We start from the raw sequence: 15419 nt of genomic DNA, 5'->3' as shown, positions 1-15419 counted from the left end.
CCTTATGGTGTGCCTACACTGTGCCAGGCACTGTTCCTGGTACCAGGGCTCTAATGGTGACCAAAGCAAAAACCTCTGCCCTCCTGGAGTTATTTTATTTGGAGAGAGACAGACAACATTCAAAAAAGTAAATTATGTACCAATCCATGTGTTGAGAAATGCTAAAAGAATACAAACAGGATCCTATAATATAGACACTAACAGGGGAGCTTGCTTTAATTAGAAATGACGTTAAGACTGAAGTTAAGAAACAGATCAGGAGCGTCCCAGGCGGAGGATGCAGCTTGTATGAAACTGAGTCACGTCAGGCGACCTTGCATGGTGCTCTATGGCTCTTCTGCATAGCCCCAGCCCGGGCTGCCCCATGGACGGCATTTGTGCCGCACTAGCCTTTGCCTGAAATGCCCCCTCTTCCCAATGCACGCCATCCCTGTGTGGAGACTTAGTGGATTCACAGGTACAACTTGTGGGTTCAGACATTCAGAGTCCTTCTGCCAGAACTGGCTGGAAGAGGCTCCAGGGCGGTGCTGAGGCCAGCTGCATTTCCTCCAAGCCAAAATTCCAGTCCAAAGTCAGTGACTTGGAGTGGGAACACATGATGGTAAAACTCCTGCTTACCTCCGCTCCCTTTTTAGAGCTATTTTCCCAAAGTGTGTCCAGGATTACTTACACAGTGAGATGCTCCTCAAATTTAAAAAAAAAAAAAAAAAAAAGGGAGGAGGACATGATGGTTCTCTGATCAAATAACTTTGGAAAATATTGAGTTAAATAGCATCAACCCATGCTTTAAAGTTTAATATATAATTGTAGAGCTTATCAGAGTCTTTATTGGGCCAATGTGTTTCACAGTCCGGTGGGGGGGGTGTCATGTGCAGAATTCCCCATGTAGACGTGACCATGGGTTCGTTGTTTTATCTTCCTTCTCATCACACCTGGTGACCACCATGGAAACTATTTTTGGCCATTGTGCCTGTTCCTGTGAGCTTCATGGTGAGTCAGGAGCTGGACTAGAGATTAATAAGAGGCAGAAACTACTGGGCAGCTCCCTACTAGGAGGGCAACCCTCCCCAAACACACACACACACACACACACACACACAGTATTTGGACCCTGGTTTCTTGCTCAGCATGAATAACAAAACAATTAACCAGTGGTCAACTTTAGCAACTTCCTTCAACCAAGAAAAGGAGAATGTGCTGAGAGCTGGGAAGTCCCCAGCAACCTGGGGGCACCTGCACCGTGTTCCCCTGTTCTTCTTGGGCTGGTGCTTTGCTGGTCTGCAACCTTGAGTGTATGTCACCTCTCACTGCGATCCCCAGAGGGAAGGCCACACTTGCTGGCCTCCAGCTCTGAAATCCGCGATGCAGAGAAAGGTGGAAGAGCACTGGGTGAGGAGCCTGGATACTGGTCCCGACTGCCTTAGGTGGCTTGTGCCCACGAGATCATCTCAGGCCAGCTTTCTGCTGTGTTAAGGAGGTGCTCTGAGGGACCATGAGTGTGGAGTGAAGTAGGTTAAAGTGAACTTTTAAAATATCAATCCACTCCCGAGATAGAGGTGGAAAATCAGAATTTCCTGAACCTAAGTCTCAAAAAACAAAGATCTTCCCTTCGAACACAAGATCCTACTTGGGTCACGGCCGATGTACTATCAGACACCCGAATCCTTGGGAGGTGGACACCTGTCACCTCCACTCATAGTCCACCCAAGGAGGGGGCACGGGTTTCAGCTGAGGGTCTCTGGCTTTTTTCCATCAGGTAATGAAATGTCTGAGCCCCAAGGGACTTCTTGGGACACACATTTGTTAACAGAAGCGCTGCTAGAATCCCAGGCAATAGTTAACCCATCTTTAGTCTCAGCCTCACAACATCCTGAATGAAATTAAAACCAAATGCTGCCAAGTCATCCCTGAAAATAGACAGTTGGGGAAACGAAGGGCAAGCACACATTTACTCATGTAAGACAAGGAATACACTGCCACGTCCCTGGCCACGGCAGCTGAGTGGGATGAAGATAGGACTGCAGATGCGGGGAGGAGTCCGTGATACCCCAAAAGCAAGACGTGCAGGGAGAGGTGTGGAGAGAGCGCTAGAATGCCTCAGAGAGAGCCGCAGGTGGGATGAAGAGCCGGAGGGAATATGAATCAGAAACAGCTACAGATTAGTGTTGCCTGAGAAAATACAGGACACCTAGTTAAATCTGAATTTCAGATAAGCAGGCACAATTTCTTAGTACAAGCATGTTTCATGCAACATGTGGGACATGCGACATGTGGAACACACTCATGCTTGTTGTAACAAATAATACATATCTGTAATTTGTCTGAAGTTCAAATGTAAGTGGGCATGCTGTATTTTAATTTGCTAAATTTGGCGAAAGTTACGTTGGAGCTGGACCTTGCATATATGTAGGAATCTGTCACGTCGGTCAGGTCAACACAGGCTGGGATGGATGATAGACAGATATTCCAAGCAGGAGGAACAGTGCAACCCAAAGTGTCCAAAGGGCAGGGTGGTGGGCTCAGAGTGGAATCAGCTATTAGACACAGCAAACGCAGTGCCTAGGGACCCAAACATGTTTTAAACATTTTTTAAAAGAAAAATAAATATAACAATAATGCATATATAATAATTAACCCAGTTTAGATTGTACTTGCCTATAGCAATGCAGTTGTGTATTTTAATGGAGAAGGGCCCCACAGAGACAAAAATGCCCAGAGCCCATGAAGAGTCACCATGCAGCCCTGCGTGCACTGCTAACAGCAAATTTTCTGTGTCCTCTGCTTCCAGTTTCCTTCTAGTTTTCTCTTTTTCATGAATTATTAAAGCCAACCTTGTCCTTAAAAAAAAAAATCCCAGCACTTTGGGAGGCTGAGGCAGATGGATCACCTGAGGTCAGGAGTTCAAGACCAGCCTGGCCAACATGGTGAAACCTCGTCTCTACTAAAAATACAAAAATTAGCCAGGCATAGTGGCACACACCTGTAGTCCCAGCCACTCGCCGGGCTGAGGCACAAGAATCGCTCGAACCCAGGAGGCGGAGGTTGCAGTGAGCCTAGATCGTGCCACCGCCCTCCAGCCTGGGCGACAGAGCGAGATGGAAAAACAACCCTTCTTTCCATTCTTCAAGTTAGATTGTTTTCTCAAGATATTTGCATTTACTTCCTACTTAGCGAAGCATAAACTTAAGGCCATGCCATTGATAGTCCAAGGCTCATTCATGATTTCTGACAAGCGACAATAAGAATCAGTGGCCCAAGGGCATGACAACAGAGGGAAGAGCAGGTCAGATGGAAGGTGGACGGGATGGGCAGACCATGAGAGGGGTAGAGAGAAGACTTCAGCCTCCAGGAAACCAGAGAACCATAGAGCTGAGCAATGGCGAAGAAGGATGAGGTTTCAGAACATGTGGAATCGATTGTTTTAACTTGGGAAACTCTTCAAAGTGATACATGTAGGGGATTTTAACCCACTCCCTGCTCGCCTGCTCGGGGCCTGGGTCTCATTCATTCAATTAATTATTGAGCAGCTATCTCCTGCCAGGGGAGGATGTAAGATACAGAGACAATGCTGCAAGGGGCTTCCAGATTAGAGGGACAGAAATGGAGCATGAGAACGTGGGGGAGGGGCAGCAATGAAGGGTGTCATGGAGCTCCCTGGAGGGACAGAGAATCCTGCTGAGCCTGGGGAGCAGGGGAGGAGAGTGGGGTGGTCTGGGCGGCGTGATGCTATCAGGGACCACCTCCTGGAAGTGACTGCCAATTAAAGGATGAGTAGGAATTGCCCAGAGAGGGCATGAGGGAGGGGAGGGCATTCCAGGCTGAAGGGACACCGAGAGCTCAGCCATGACACCGAGACACAGCCTGGGGTGCTGTTGGCTTGGGAAGCTGGAGATGGGGAGAGGACAGAGCTCTGGATCGCAGAGTGGCTAAGCTTCACTGGGCTTAGCGAAGCCAGAATGAGAGAGGAGAGAGGCCTCTCGTGGGGAAAGGCAGCCGTGAGGTGGGGGAGCAGGGAGCTCTGCTCTGCCAGGCTCCAGGCTCCAGGCTCCTTGGGAAAAGGATCACTTTGGATCTTCACACCCACCCCTCCCTTTCAGACCCACTGCCTCTGCAGCCCCTCTTGAGCCCACACTTTCAAGGCCTTGTCTGCACTGATCTCATTCTCCCACAGACTCACCTCCTGGGAACATTTGCTTCCCACAGGAGACTCAGTAGGACTGCAAGGCTTCCAGACCAGCATTTCCCAAGCTGCCCAGTGGAACCCTAGGAAGCATCCATGGAGACTGGGATTCCTTGATCTTAAACATGCGAGAAATGTTACATACTTCAGTCTCCTCTCATGCAGCAGCAGCAACATCACACATTCCATATGAAGCAAGGATCTGAGAAGGCCTGTGGAGGGAAGCCCCGTTTAATCTTGTCTAACACAACATTTCGCAATCTTATTTGACCAAGGAGCACCTGTTGGCATCTAACAGAAGTGTTCTGCTAGACAAAATCTGGAAAATGCTATTCTAGAGCCAATGGAATGAATCTCTAATGGAAGAATTACACACATCAGAATTATTTCTGGCCAGGGGGATCTTCCCAGCCCACCATTTGTGGAAAGGCACACTTGGCAAGAACGACTCAACAAATGGCCACCAAGTTTTCTTTCACACATCTTTTCTTTCACACATCACACATCAGACTTGGCCAGTGAGCGTTAAACACAGCCATGTCCACATTACTTTTTTTTTTTAAACATTTTTTAATTCTTAATTTTTGTGGATATATAGTAAGTGTATATATGCATAAGGTATATGAGAGTCTTTGATACAGACACACAATGTGTAATAATCACATCATAGGTTATCCATCCCCTCAAGCACTTATCCTTTGTGTTACAAACATTCCAATTATACGATTTCAGTTTTGTTTTTAAATGTACAATTAAATTATTATTGACTATAATCACCCTATTGTGCTATCAAATAGTAGGTCTTATTCATTCTTTCTAACTACTTTTCATGCCCATTAACCATCTCCACATCTCTCCCACCATGTTCTCATCTCCCCCTGAGCTTGAGCTGAGATGACCAACCCTCCTCCCTCAGCCTCACTCTCCACCATCCTCTACCCTCACTCCACCTGGCTGACCCTGCCATGGTGCAGTTGTGGTCATCATTAGTGCAGTTCACAATTACAGATCCTGTCCACTTCTGGGCACATAGTAAGATTGTACGTTTCAGTTCCCTTGTGACTGACTGAGGTCAGTGACTGGCCAAAGAGGATGAGCAGAAGTGACCAGTGAAATGGACATTATGAGACCCTCCAGGGCCTCTTTTCCTCTGAGACAGCAGCTGGCAACATTCAAGATGGCGGCAGTTCTGTCTACTTCAAGTGCTGATGACAAACAGAGCCCCTCTGCCAACCCACAACAGGTGCAGCACAACGTGGTAACTGAGAAATAAACCTTTGTTATTTTGAGCCACTGAGATTTGGAGGTTGGTTGTCACTGCAGCCTATATTAGCCTATTCTGACAGGCACAAGCTTCTATTGTGAAGAAGTGCATTATGGGCCATGAAGAGGAGAGCAGTCCCGTAGAGATGTGGAAAAACCCAAACAGACAGGCCCAAAGCGATGGTGGAGCAGGAAGAAATAAAGCTGAAAAGGCAGCCAAGATCATGTAGAGTCTTTTGGGCCGTGGTAGCAATTTAGGATTTCATTCTGAATCAGACAGGAAGCCGTCAGAAGGTTTTAAGAAAAAGGGAGACAGGATCTGAGTGTGTTTTTAAAGGATTATTCTAGCTGCTTTGTTGAGGACAGACTGTACAGCGGCAAAAGCAGAAGCATGGAGACCAGCTAGGAGGCCCAAGTAAGAATCCACGTGGGTGATAATGGTAACTTGGACTGGGGTGTAGTGATGGCAGTGCTGACATGATGTGGCCAAAGATCAGGCATGAGGAGGACAGGAGAGAAGAAGAGAGAAGGAAAGCATCATCAGAACAGCACCAAGGCTGACGCCAGTGCAGTGACATCTCTACAAGGTGAAGTAGGGAGGGTTGGTGTCTCATCCTGGACGTTTTCTGCTGGGAAGGTAAGAAAACAGACGCTCTCTCCGGACATCCTAAGTCAGGGTAAGGCAGGAGCCAGTGCAGGGCAAGGATCTGAGGGAGCCTGCCAGCCCAAGGTCTGGAATGCCATTTAAAGTGCATGCCCGGTGCGTTGGCTCACATTCCAGGATGAATCTGCCACCACTCCCTCTGACAATGTTTAGCATGAAATAAAAAGTATGGCTTTCAAATGATACCACGAGGAAGATTCTTGAGCAAATATGGCCAAAGTTTCTCTGCAGAATGTTCTTGGAGGCTGGGATTCCATCCACTTCCAGCCTTCTTTTTCCATCCAGTCCTTCCCAGTCCTGCAGTAAGGTTTGATCAGACCATGGCATTGGCCTCCTCACAGAGTTACCTGATCTTGCTGCCAATCAAATCACTCAGACTGCCAATCAGAACCTTCACAATCTGCTCCAAACAAAACTTTTCTCTAGTTCTTGTTTGGTTTTTGTCCCTGAAATCTTCCTTTTACACCTAAACTCAACCCTTCAGTCACTATGAATGTCCTACAGAATTTCAGAATACATGTTGAGCTTGTAATTTCTCACTGTTATACCCTTGCCCCAGGCATTTCCTCTGCTGGAAATACTGTCGCTCATATCTTCTGTGCTCCAAATACTCCCGTGGTGGTATTTATCACTCACTTAACTGTGATTCTATAGCTAAAGTGCTTTATGTGTGGGTCAGACTGATGACACGAGAACTTTTTCTTGTAGATTTTTTTTTAGATGTATAAATAAGTTATGCACTGATCTTATGATCTCTGCTAAGTTGAGGGCTCCTTGAGTGCAGGACGCCTCTAAATCCTGAAGAGCCCTGGGCACTAGCCTCACAGGTCACAGATGCTCAAAAAGCATCTGTATTTGTCAGGACTTTGGCTTACAGCAGTAGTCTCCAGACTTTTTGGCACCGGGGACTGGTTTCATGGAAGATGATTTTTCCATGGACCAGTACTGGTCTGTGGCCTGACAGGTGGGGACCCCTGGCTTACAGGTAACAGTAACTCAACTCAAAGTGCCTGAGACAATGAAAGGAAATTGACTGGTTTGTGTAATGGAAAAGTCCTGGGTTGGATCTGGCTTCAGAAAAAGCTAGATACCAATGATCAGTTGATGTTATGAAGAATAGTCATGTCTTCCTCACTGCCACTTTCCTGTTTGCCTCTGTTGTTGGCTTCATTCTCAGACTGTCTTTCCCCACATGGTAGCAAAGAGGTGCAGTGGAAGCTATAGGCTTAGAAACCCACTTTCTAGAAGAATTGAGTTTCTTATTTGACAATTCCAGCAAAAATCTTTTGGGAACTCTGATTGGTCAACTAAGGCCAAATGCCAATTTCTTGACCAATCAATATGGTGTAGGGGATGGATAGTTCTGTCCTAGGCACATGCTCACCTCTGGTGCCAACAGGTGGAATGACCTCACCCAAACTGCATGGACTAAGAACATGAAAGGTGAGATACTGAAAAGGAAATGTGGGTGCTGTGACCTAAAGAAGGGATGAGGGATGCCAGGCAAGCAAGAACAACAGATGTCCCTAACAGAGTCCTTTTTCTGTGACGGCACACTACAGAAAAACAAATTGGCACCTCTTGTTACAGGTCGACCTTTACAACCATCTGCTCAAAGAAATTAATGTTCCCATTTTGGCCAACTTGTTTGGCCATAACAGCAAGTTCATATAACAATTCAAACAGAGCAGTAGGGAGTAGGTAGTATGGTTAGGCATAATTGGAAGAAATATGAATATTGGCACCTCAGTTTTATTTTACAAAGGAAAGCAGCATTGGATGAATGGGTGGATGGATGTCTGGATGGGTGATTGGAGAGATGGATGAATGAAGCAGTGTTCTATTTATTTAATTGTGCCATTATATTTAGATTAAAATCGTGTTACAGTGGACTGCATTATAAAGACAGTTCAAAGAAGGCTCAATTAATAGGAAATCCTACTGTAGCGGCTTAATGAGGGTTTACTTTTTCACATAATTAAACATTTACTAACATACACCTGGTATATGTCACAGAAATAATTTTTGCAGGTAGATCTGCCACTATGTGTTAAAATTAGTGGGCAAATGTTTGAGGAGAAGAGGATATTTGCATAATATCAAAATAGCTCCCCTAAGATACTTATTAATCACAAAGGGAAAAATCATAACTTTACTGTGGAGAAACCCAACAGGCACCACCTTAACCAAGTGATCATTGCTAAGATCACCAGTAATAAAATATGTTGATATCATGTTCCCTGATATAATGATGCACTGAGAAGGGCACAACATCACTCCTGTGTTATTTTTACCCAAAATGCAAAACCTTAAACTAGCCTTGAGAAAATATCAGACAAACTCAAATTAAGAGACATTCTGCAAAATAACTGACCAGTACTGAAGTATATGAGAGACAAGACAAGACAAAAGAAATGTTCCTAGATTGGGGGAAACTACAGAAACACGACAATTACTGGATCCCAGAGGAGGAAAATAACATGTCTTAATCCTTGGGCTACTCTAGCAAAATACAGTAGGTGACTTATAAACAACAAAAATGTATTTCTCACAGTTCTGGAGGTTGGGAAGTCTAAGGTCATGGCATTGGAAGATTCAGTGTCCAGTGAGGACCCACTTTTTGGTTCACAGAATAGAATGGTGCCTTTTCACTGTGTCCTCCCTTAGTGGAAGGGGCAAGGCAGCTCCCTGGGGTCTCTTTTATAAGGGCACTAATCCCATTCATGAGGACTCTACCCTCATGATCTAATCACCTCCCAAAGGGCTCCCTCCTAATACCATCAATTTGGGGGCTAGGATTTTAACATATGAATTTGGGAGGACACAAACATTCAGACCATAGCAAACATTAGTGGAAAAATGGTGAAATCTCTCTCTCTCTCTTTTTTTTTTTTTTAATATGAGATGGAGTCTTGCTGTGTAGCCCAGGCTGGAGTGCAGTGGCACAATCTCTGCTCACTGCAACCTCCACCTCGCAGATTCAAGTGATTCTCCTGGCTCAGCCTCCTGAGTAGCTGGAATTACAAGTGCCCACCACGCTGCCCAGCTAATTTTTTGTATTTTTACTAGAGACAGGGTTTCACCATTTTGGCCAGGCTGGTCTCAAACTCCTGTCCTCAAGTGATCCACCTACCTCAGCTCCCAAAGTGCTAGGATTATAGGTGGGAGTCACTGTGCCTGGCCAAAAATGGTAAAATTGTAATTAAGTCTGCAGTTTAGTTAATAACATTGATCCAAAGTTAATTTCCTGGTTGTATTCATTGTACCATCATTATGAAAGATATTAACAGAGGAAGCTGTGTGAAAGGTATATGGAAACTCTTCTCTTATTGATTTTACAACTTTTCTGTCAGTCTAAAATTATTTCAAAATTAAAACTTAAAGAATAAAACCATTGTGTAGGTCCTTAGATAGTTATGAACCATTGTATTGCCACCACAAATCAAAGGTTCCTAGGATTTAGTGCCTAGATAGGTGCAGACAAATGTTTTTGGAATTTAGAGGAAGGAGGGAGCTGTGCATCCTTGGTACCTTTGATGTCTCTGGGAAGAACTTCGGGCCAAATGATGTGGCTACAGCTAGAACTTCAGCTAGTCCCCTACTCCATAGGGGATCCCAACTGAGCAAAGATACAGAAATGTGAATGATGATCATGGCACGTTCTAAAAGCTGTCCAAACTTCTTTGCCAGTCAGTAAGAAGGACTCTGGGCTCTGACCTGGTCTAGAATTCTGGAATTTCAGGCTTCGTGTGGAAGTAGAAAAGGCAAAAGACTGGCTGTGGGACCTGAAATATGGGGAAATAAAGACAGCATCTTGGAAGAAATAGGTTATGGAAGAATAAGTACTGGATAAATATTTGTCTTCAGAAAGACACGAAAATATGAATGAAGTCTGAAAATGAAAGCCAGAGCACACATTAGGAGAGAGCTTTTAAGGGCACCAAGCTGATGTAGACCTTAATACCCTGGAGTGAATATTAATTTGGAAGTATAATGAGTAATATAGGATCAGCTAAGAAGCTGTACTTTTCTCAGTTGATAATGCCAAGCAGACCTCCTTCAACTTCAATGTGCATACAAAGCACCCAGGGATCTTTTTAAAATGCAGATTCTGTTTCAGCAAGTCTAGGATGGAGCCTCAGATTCTGCATTTCTAACAAGTTCCCAGATGATGCTTGTGCTGCTGTCCTTAAACCATGATTTGGGTAGTAAGGATGCAGTCCATTGGAGATGTTTGAACAGAAGGAAGACGGTGAAAGCAACAGAAGAACCCTCATCCAGAAATATGTTTAATAAGGTGGCACTGGTTCCAAATACCTTCCTGGCCTGAGCATGAGGCTAAATAGTCAAGCACAGAGTTAATACTGAAGGCTGAATACTTTGTATGCAAAGCCCTATCAGGCAAGTAAAACTGGTTAGAAGAGCAGACAGTGGCTGCCCTCTGGGAACAGATAATCCAGAGGTGACACTGCCTTGTGTCTGTAACACCAAGTAAGGGTTCCCTGATCACAATCTCACTGCCAAAAATGCCTTTGGCCTGGCCCATTTACACTGCAAGTTCATTCAAGCTGAGCTCTTCCCAGTTCTTTTCACCTGTTATCACATAGCAGGTCTCCTTTATTTCTAACTCAAACATCCCTGTTATTCAAGAAAAGATCTTCCAAGCTTCACACCAAGATACATTAAAATGCCAAAAAAATACTCATAACAAAATGTGTGCAAAATGCAGGAGATGAAAGGAAAGAAAAAAAGAGAAGACCCTTTGACCTCTCCTAATGACTAAGTCCCTCCTCCTCTAGAGGATGGATGTTAGTTCTTCTTTCTCTCTCCACCAGACAAGTCAGGAATGCCATTTCTAGAAATCCACTGGGAAGATATTTTCATTTTCTGTGGTATCTGGAAGGCAGGCCTTTTCCCTACATGATCAGATTCTATTCTCCCAAATGAGCAGAGTGGATTCTTTCTGCTGTACCATGTGATGACTAAGACACAGCCTTTGCCCTCAAGATGCTCCCAGTCTACTGGGAAAGAATGCATGGCTGCTTATTCAAATACAAGATAAAACTGAAGCAGATACCAAAGACTGAAGGAACCCCAAGGAGATAATGTCCTGTGGACTCCATCAACATTTCCAGTTAGAATCTTTGGGGAGTAGGAGTTGGAGTAGAAGTTGGAGAGATTCACCCTGAGTTAGGGAGTCTGGTGGCCCCCTCCCCAGTCCAGCCTCTGGTATAACACAGCCTTAGTGTCTGCCATCTCCCTATGGGCTGGCAACACCATGGCTGGTGGAGCTCCCCCACTTTTAGGTGGAAACTCTATGCTGGACCCCACAGACAATTCATTTCATTGTCATAAGGCACACTGTCTTGTGTTTCCCCATGGTTGGTGCCTTTTTCTTACAACTGACTGTTTCTAAATCATGGCCATAAAATCCTCCAAACCCATGGTTTGTCTCCTGTGGCCCTTTGCTCTGAGTCTTACTGTTCACTCCCTACCCTGGCTTCAGGGACATCCCTTGATCATGGATCACACACCATGGCAGCCACAGAACCTTGTCCTCTCCTCCTCCCTCCTCTCCACTCTACCCCTTTCTGAGCAAGGAAGACAAGAGTCCCCCCATTTCCACCCCACCTGCCATCTCCATCTTCCTGGTATTTGCTTCACCCTCTGCTCATACTGTGTATTGCTTGGGAACACTTTTCTCCTTTCCTATACAAATCCTAGTATTTCAGGCCTGTGTTCACTGACATAGCTTTGGAGATAAACTGTTAGAAGATTGTTTTCTACAAGCCCAAACTCATCCCTAGGTTTCTGATAGAGGTGCCAGTATCAAGACACAGACAATAACTTATTTTTGGGAAAATGTAATAATAAAGAAATTCAAACAAATTCTAAAGAGACAAAATTTGAGCTTTGTTACATTTCTCTCAAATTCTCATCTCCTTTTGTTATTTTTTTTTAAATTGTGGTGAAATTCACATAACATACAATTAACCATTTTAAAGTGTGTGATTTAATGGCATCTAGTGCAATCACAATGTTGTGCAACCACCACTTCTCTCTAGTTTTAGAACTCTTTCATCATTGCAGAAAAACACGCCTAATCCATTAATTATTCCCTAGTCCCCCTGCCCTCAATCTTCTGGTAAAAACAAATCTGCAGCTGGGCACAGTGGCTCATGCCTGTGATCTCAACACTTTAGGAGGCTGAGGTAGGTGGATCATGATGTCAGGAGTTTGAGACCAGCCTGACCAACATGATGAAACCCCATCTCTACTAAAAATACAAAAATTAGCTGGGCATGATGCTGCATGCCTCTAATCCCAGCTACTTGGGAGGCTGAGGCAGGAGAATCACTTGAACCCAGGAGGTGGAGGTTGCAGTGAGCCGAGATGGCACCACTGCACTCCAGACTGGGCAACAGAGTGAGACTCCGTCTCAAAAGAAAAAAAAATCTGCTTTCTATCTCTACAGATTTGCCTATTCTGATGTTTCATATAAAAATAATCATACATGTGACTTTTTGTGTCTGGCTTCTTTCACTTAATATGTTTTTATATTTATATCTATATTGTAGCATGTATCAAGACTTTGTTTCTTTTTATGACTAAGTAATATTCCTTTGTATAGATATATCACAATTTGTTTTATTCATTCATCTATTGATGGACATCTTGGTTGTTTCAATTTTTTGGCTATCGCAAATAATACTACTGCAAACAATTGTGTACAAGTGTCCATGTGGACATACGTTTTCATTTCTCCTGGTAAATACCTTGGAGTATAATTTCTGAGTTATGTGGCAATTTTAACTGTTTGAGGAACTACCAAGCTGTTTTCCCCAGCATATCTGTTGAGTTCCTTACGCATGGTGATAGAGAGTAAAATGTTGCACCATTTTACTCTTTCTTATCACCATCACCATTACCATTATTACAGCAGCTCATATTAACTGAGCCAGGCACAATGTTTCAAAGCAATCATTTTGTTGAGCCCATGCATAACCTCCATCCCTGCCACCATAGCCATTTTGCTCATGGGCCCACTGGGCGATGACAGGGGTGGCTGGGGAAAGAGGCTGAGTAGTTTCCACAGAATGAGTCATCCTATCCACTTGATTATTAAAATCCCCCTCTGCTGAGGTCACCCGTTGGTGAGCACCCACATGGGATACAAATATCTTCACAGTTTTTGACCACTCAGAGAGGTTCATCCACATACCTCTTCCCCAAATTTCCTTGTCATCAATTTTCCAATCATGCTTCTTCCAAGTCCCTGACCATCCAGCCAAACCATTGGCTACAGCCCTTGAATCAATATATAATTGGACATCTTGTCATTTCTCTTTCCATGTGAAGTACACAACCAGGTACACCGCTTGAAGTTCTGCCCACTGGGAAGATTTCTCTTTCCCTTCACCACTGTCCTTCAGGGATGTCCTAGAAAGGGGCTGGAGTGCTGCAGCTATCCACTTTTGGGTGGTGCCTGCATATCGTGCAGACCATCTGTGAACCAGGCCCTTGTCTTCTCTTCCTCTGTAAACTGATCATAGACAACTCCCAATGAGGCCATTGATGCAGGCCGAGGGTGAGAAGGCAGGGTGGCAGGAGTGGAGACCATGGGTATTTGAGCCACTTCCTCGTGTAACTTACTTGTGCCTTGAGGACATGCTGGAGCCCAATCACTTATACACCACTTCCATTTGATGATGGAATGCTGCTGTGCATGACCCACTTTATGGCTAGATAGGTCAGAAAGCACCCAGTTCATGATAGGCAGTTCAAGTTGCATGGTGACTTGATGACCCATAGTCAAATGTTCAGTTTCCACCAAACCCAGTAACAGGCCAAGAGCTGTCTCTCAAAAGGTGAGTAGTTATCTGCAGAAGATGGCAGGGCCTTGCTCCAAAATCCAAGGTCTCCACTGTGAATCACTTATGGGGGCCTGCCAAAGGCTCCAAACAGCATCCCTATCTGCCACTGACACCTAAAGCACTATCGGATCTACTGAGTCATATGGCCCAAGTGGCAGAGTAGCTTGCACAGCAATCTTGACCTGTTGCAGAGCCTTGTCCTGTTCTGGTCCCCATTCAAAACTGGCAGCCTTTTGGGTCACTTAATAAGTGGGCCAGAGTAATACACCCAGATGAGGAGTGTGTTGCCTCCAAAATCCAAATAGTCCCACTAGGCATTGTGCCTCTTTCTTGGTTGTAGGAGGGGACAAATGCAGCAAAATTTATCCTTCATCTTAGAAGTAATATCTCAACAGGCCCCACACTACTAAACCCCTAGAAATTTTACTGAGGTAGAAGGTCCCTGAATTTTAGTCAAATTTATTTCCCATCCTGTGGCACACAAGTGTCTCACCAATAAGTCCAGTATGTTTGCTACTTCTTCCTCACTGGATCTAATCAGCATAACATCATCAATGTAATGAACCAGTGTGATATCTTGCCAAAGCTAATAGTGATCAAAATCTCTTCGAATAAGATTATGACACAAAGCTAAAGAGCTGATATACCCCTGAGGTAGGACAGTAAAGGTATATTGCTGGCCTTGCCAGCTAAAGGCAAATTGCTCCTGATGGGCCTTATGGACAGGAATGGAGAAAAAGGGATTTGCCAAGTCAATGCCTGCATACCAGGTACCAGGATGTGTGTTAATTTGCTCAAGCAATGAAACCACATCTGGTACAGCAGCTGCAATTGGAGTCAACACTTGGTTAAGCTTACGATAAACCACTGTCATTCCCCAAGATATATCTGTCTTCTGCACAGCCAAATAGGAGAGTTGAATGGAATGTTGTGGGAATTACCACCCCTGGGTCTTTCAAGTTCTTGACGGTGGCACTAATCTCTGCAATCCCTCCAGGAGTGTGATATTGTTTTTGATTTACTATTTTTCTAGGTAGAGGCAGCTCTGATTGCTTCCATTTGGCCTTTCTCACCATAGTAGCCCTCACCCTACCAGTCAGGGTGCCAATTTGAGGGTTCTGCCAGCTGCTAAGTATGTCTATGCCAAGTATGCATTCTGGCACTGGGGAAATGACCATGAGATGAATCCAGGGACCCACTGGACACTGTAAGTTGAACCTGAGCTAAAACTCCATTAATTATCTGACCTCTATAAGTGCCTACTTTTAATAGAGGACCACAATGATGTTTTGGGTCCCCTGGAATCAATGTCAGCTCAGAGCCAGTATGCAGTATTCCCCCAAACGTCTGATAATTTCCCTTTCCCCAATGCACAGTTACCTTGATAAAAGGCCAGAGGTTTCCTTGGGGAAGGTTGGGAGAAAGATTCACTTCATAA

The sequence above is a fragment of the Trachypithecus francoisi genome, unplaced genomic scaffold (genome assembly GCF_009764315.1).
Source record: "Trachypithecus francoisi isolate TF-2019V2 unplaced genomic scaffold, Tfra_2.0 Lachesis_group2, whole genome shotgun sequence".
Lineage (NCBI taxonomy): Eukaryota > Metazoa > Chordata > Mammalia > Primates > Cercopithecidae > Trachypithecus > Trachypithecus francoisi.
The sequence above is the reverse complement of the archived record's forward strand: the minus strand, read 5'-3'. Positions refer to the sequence as shown.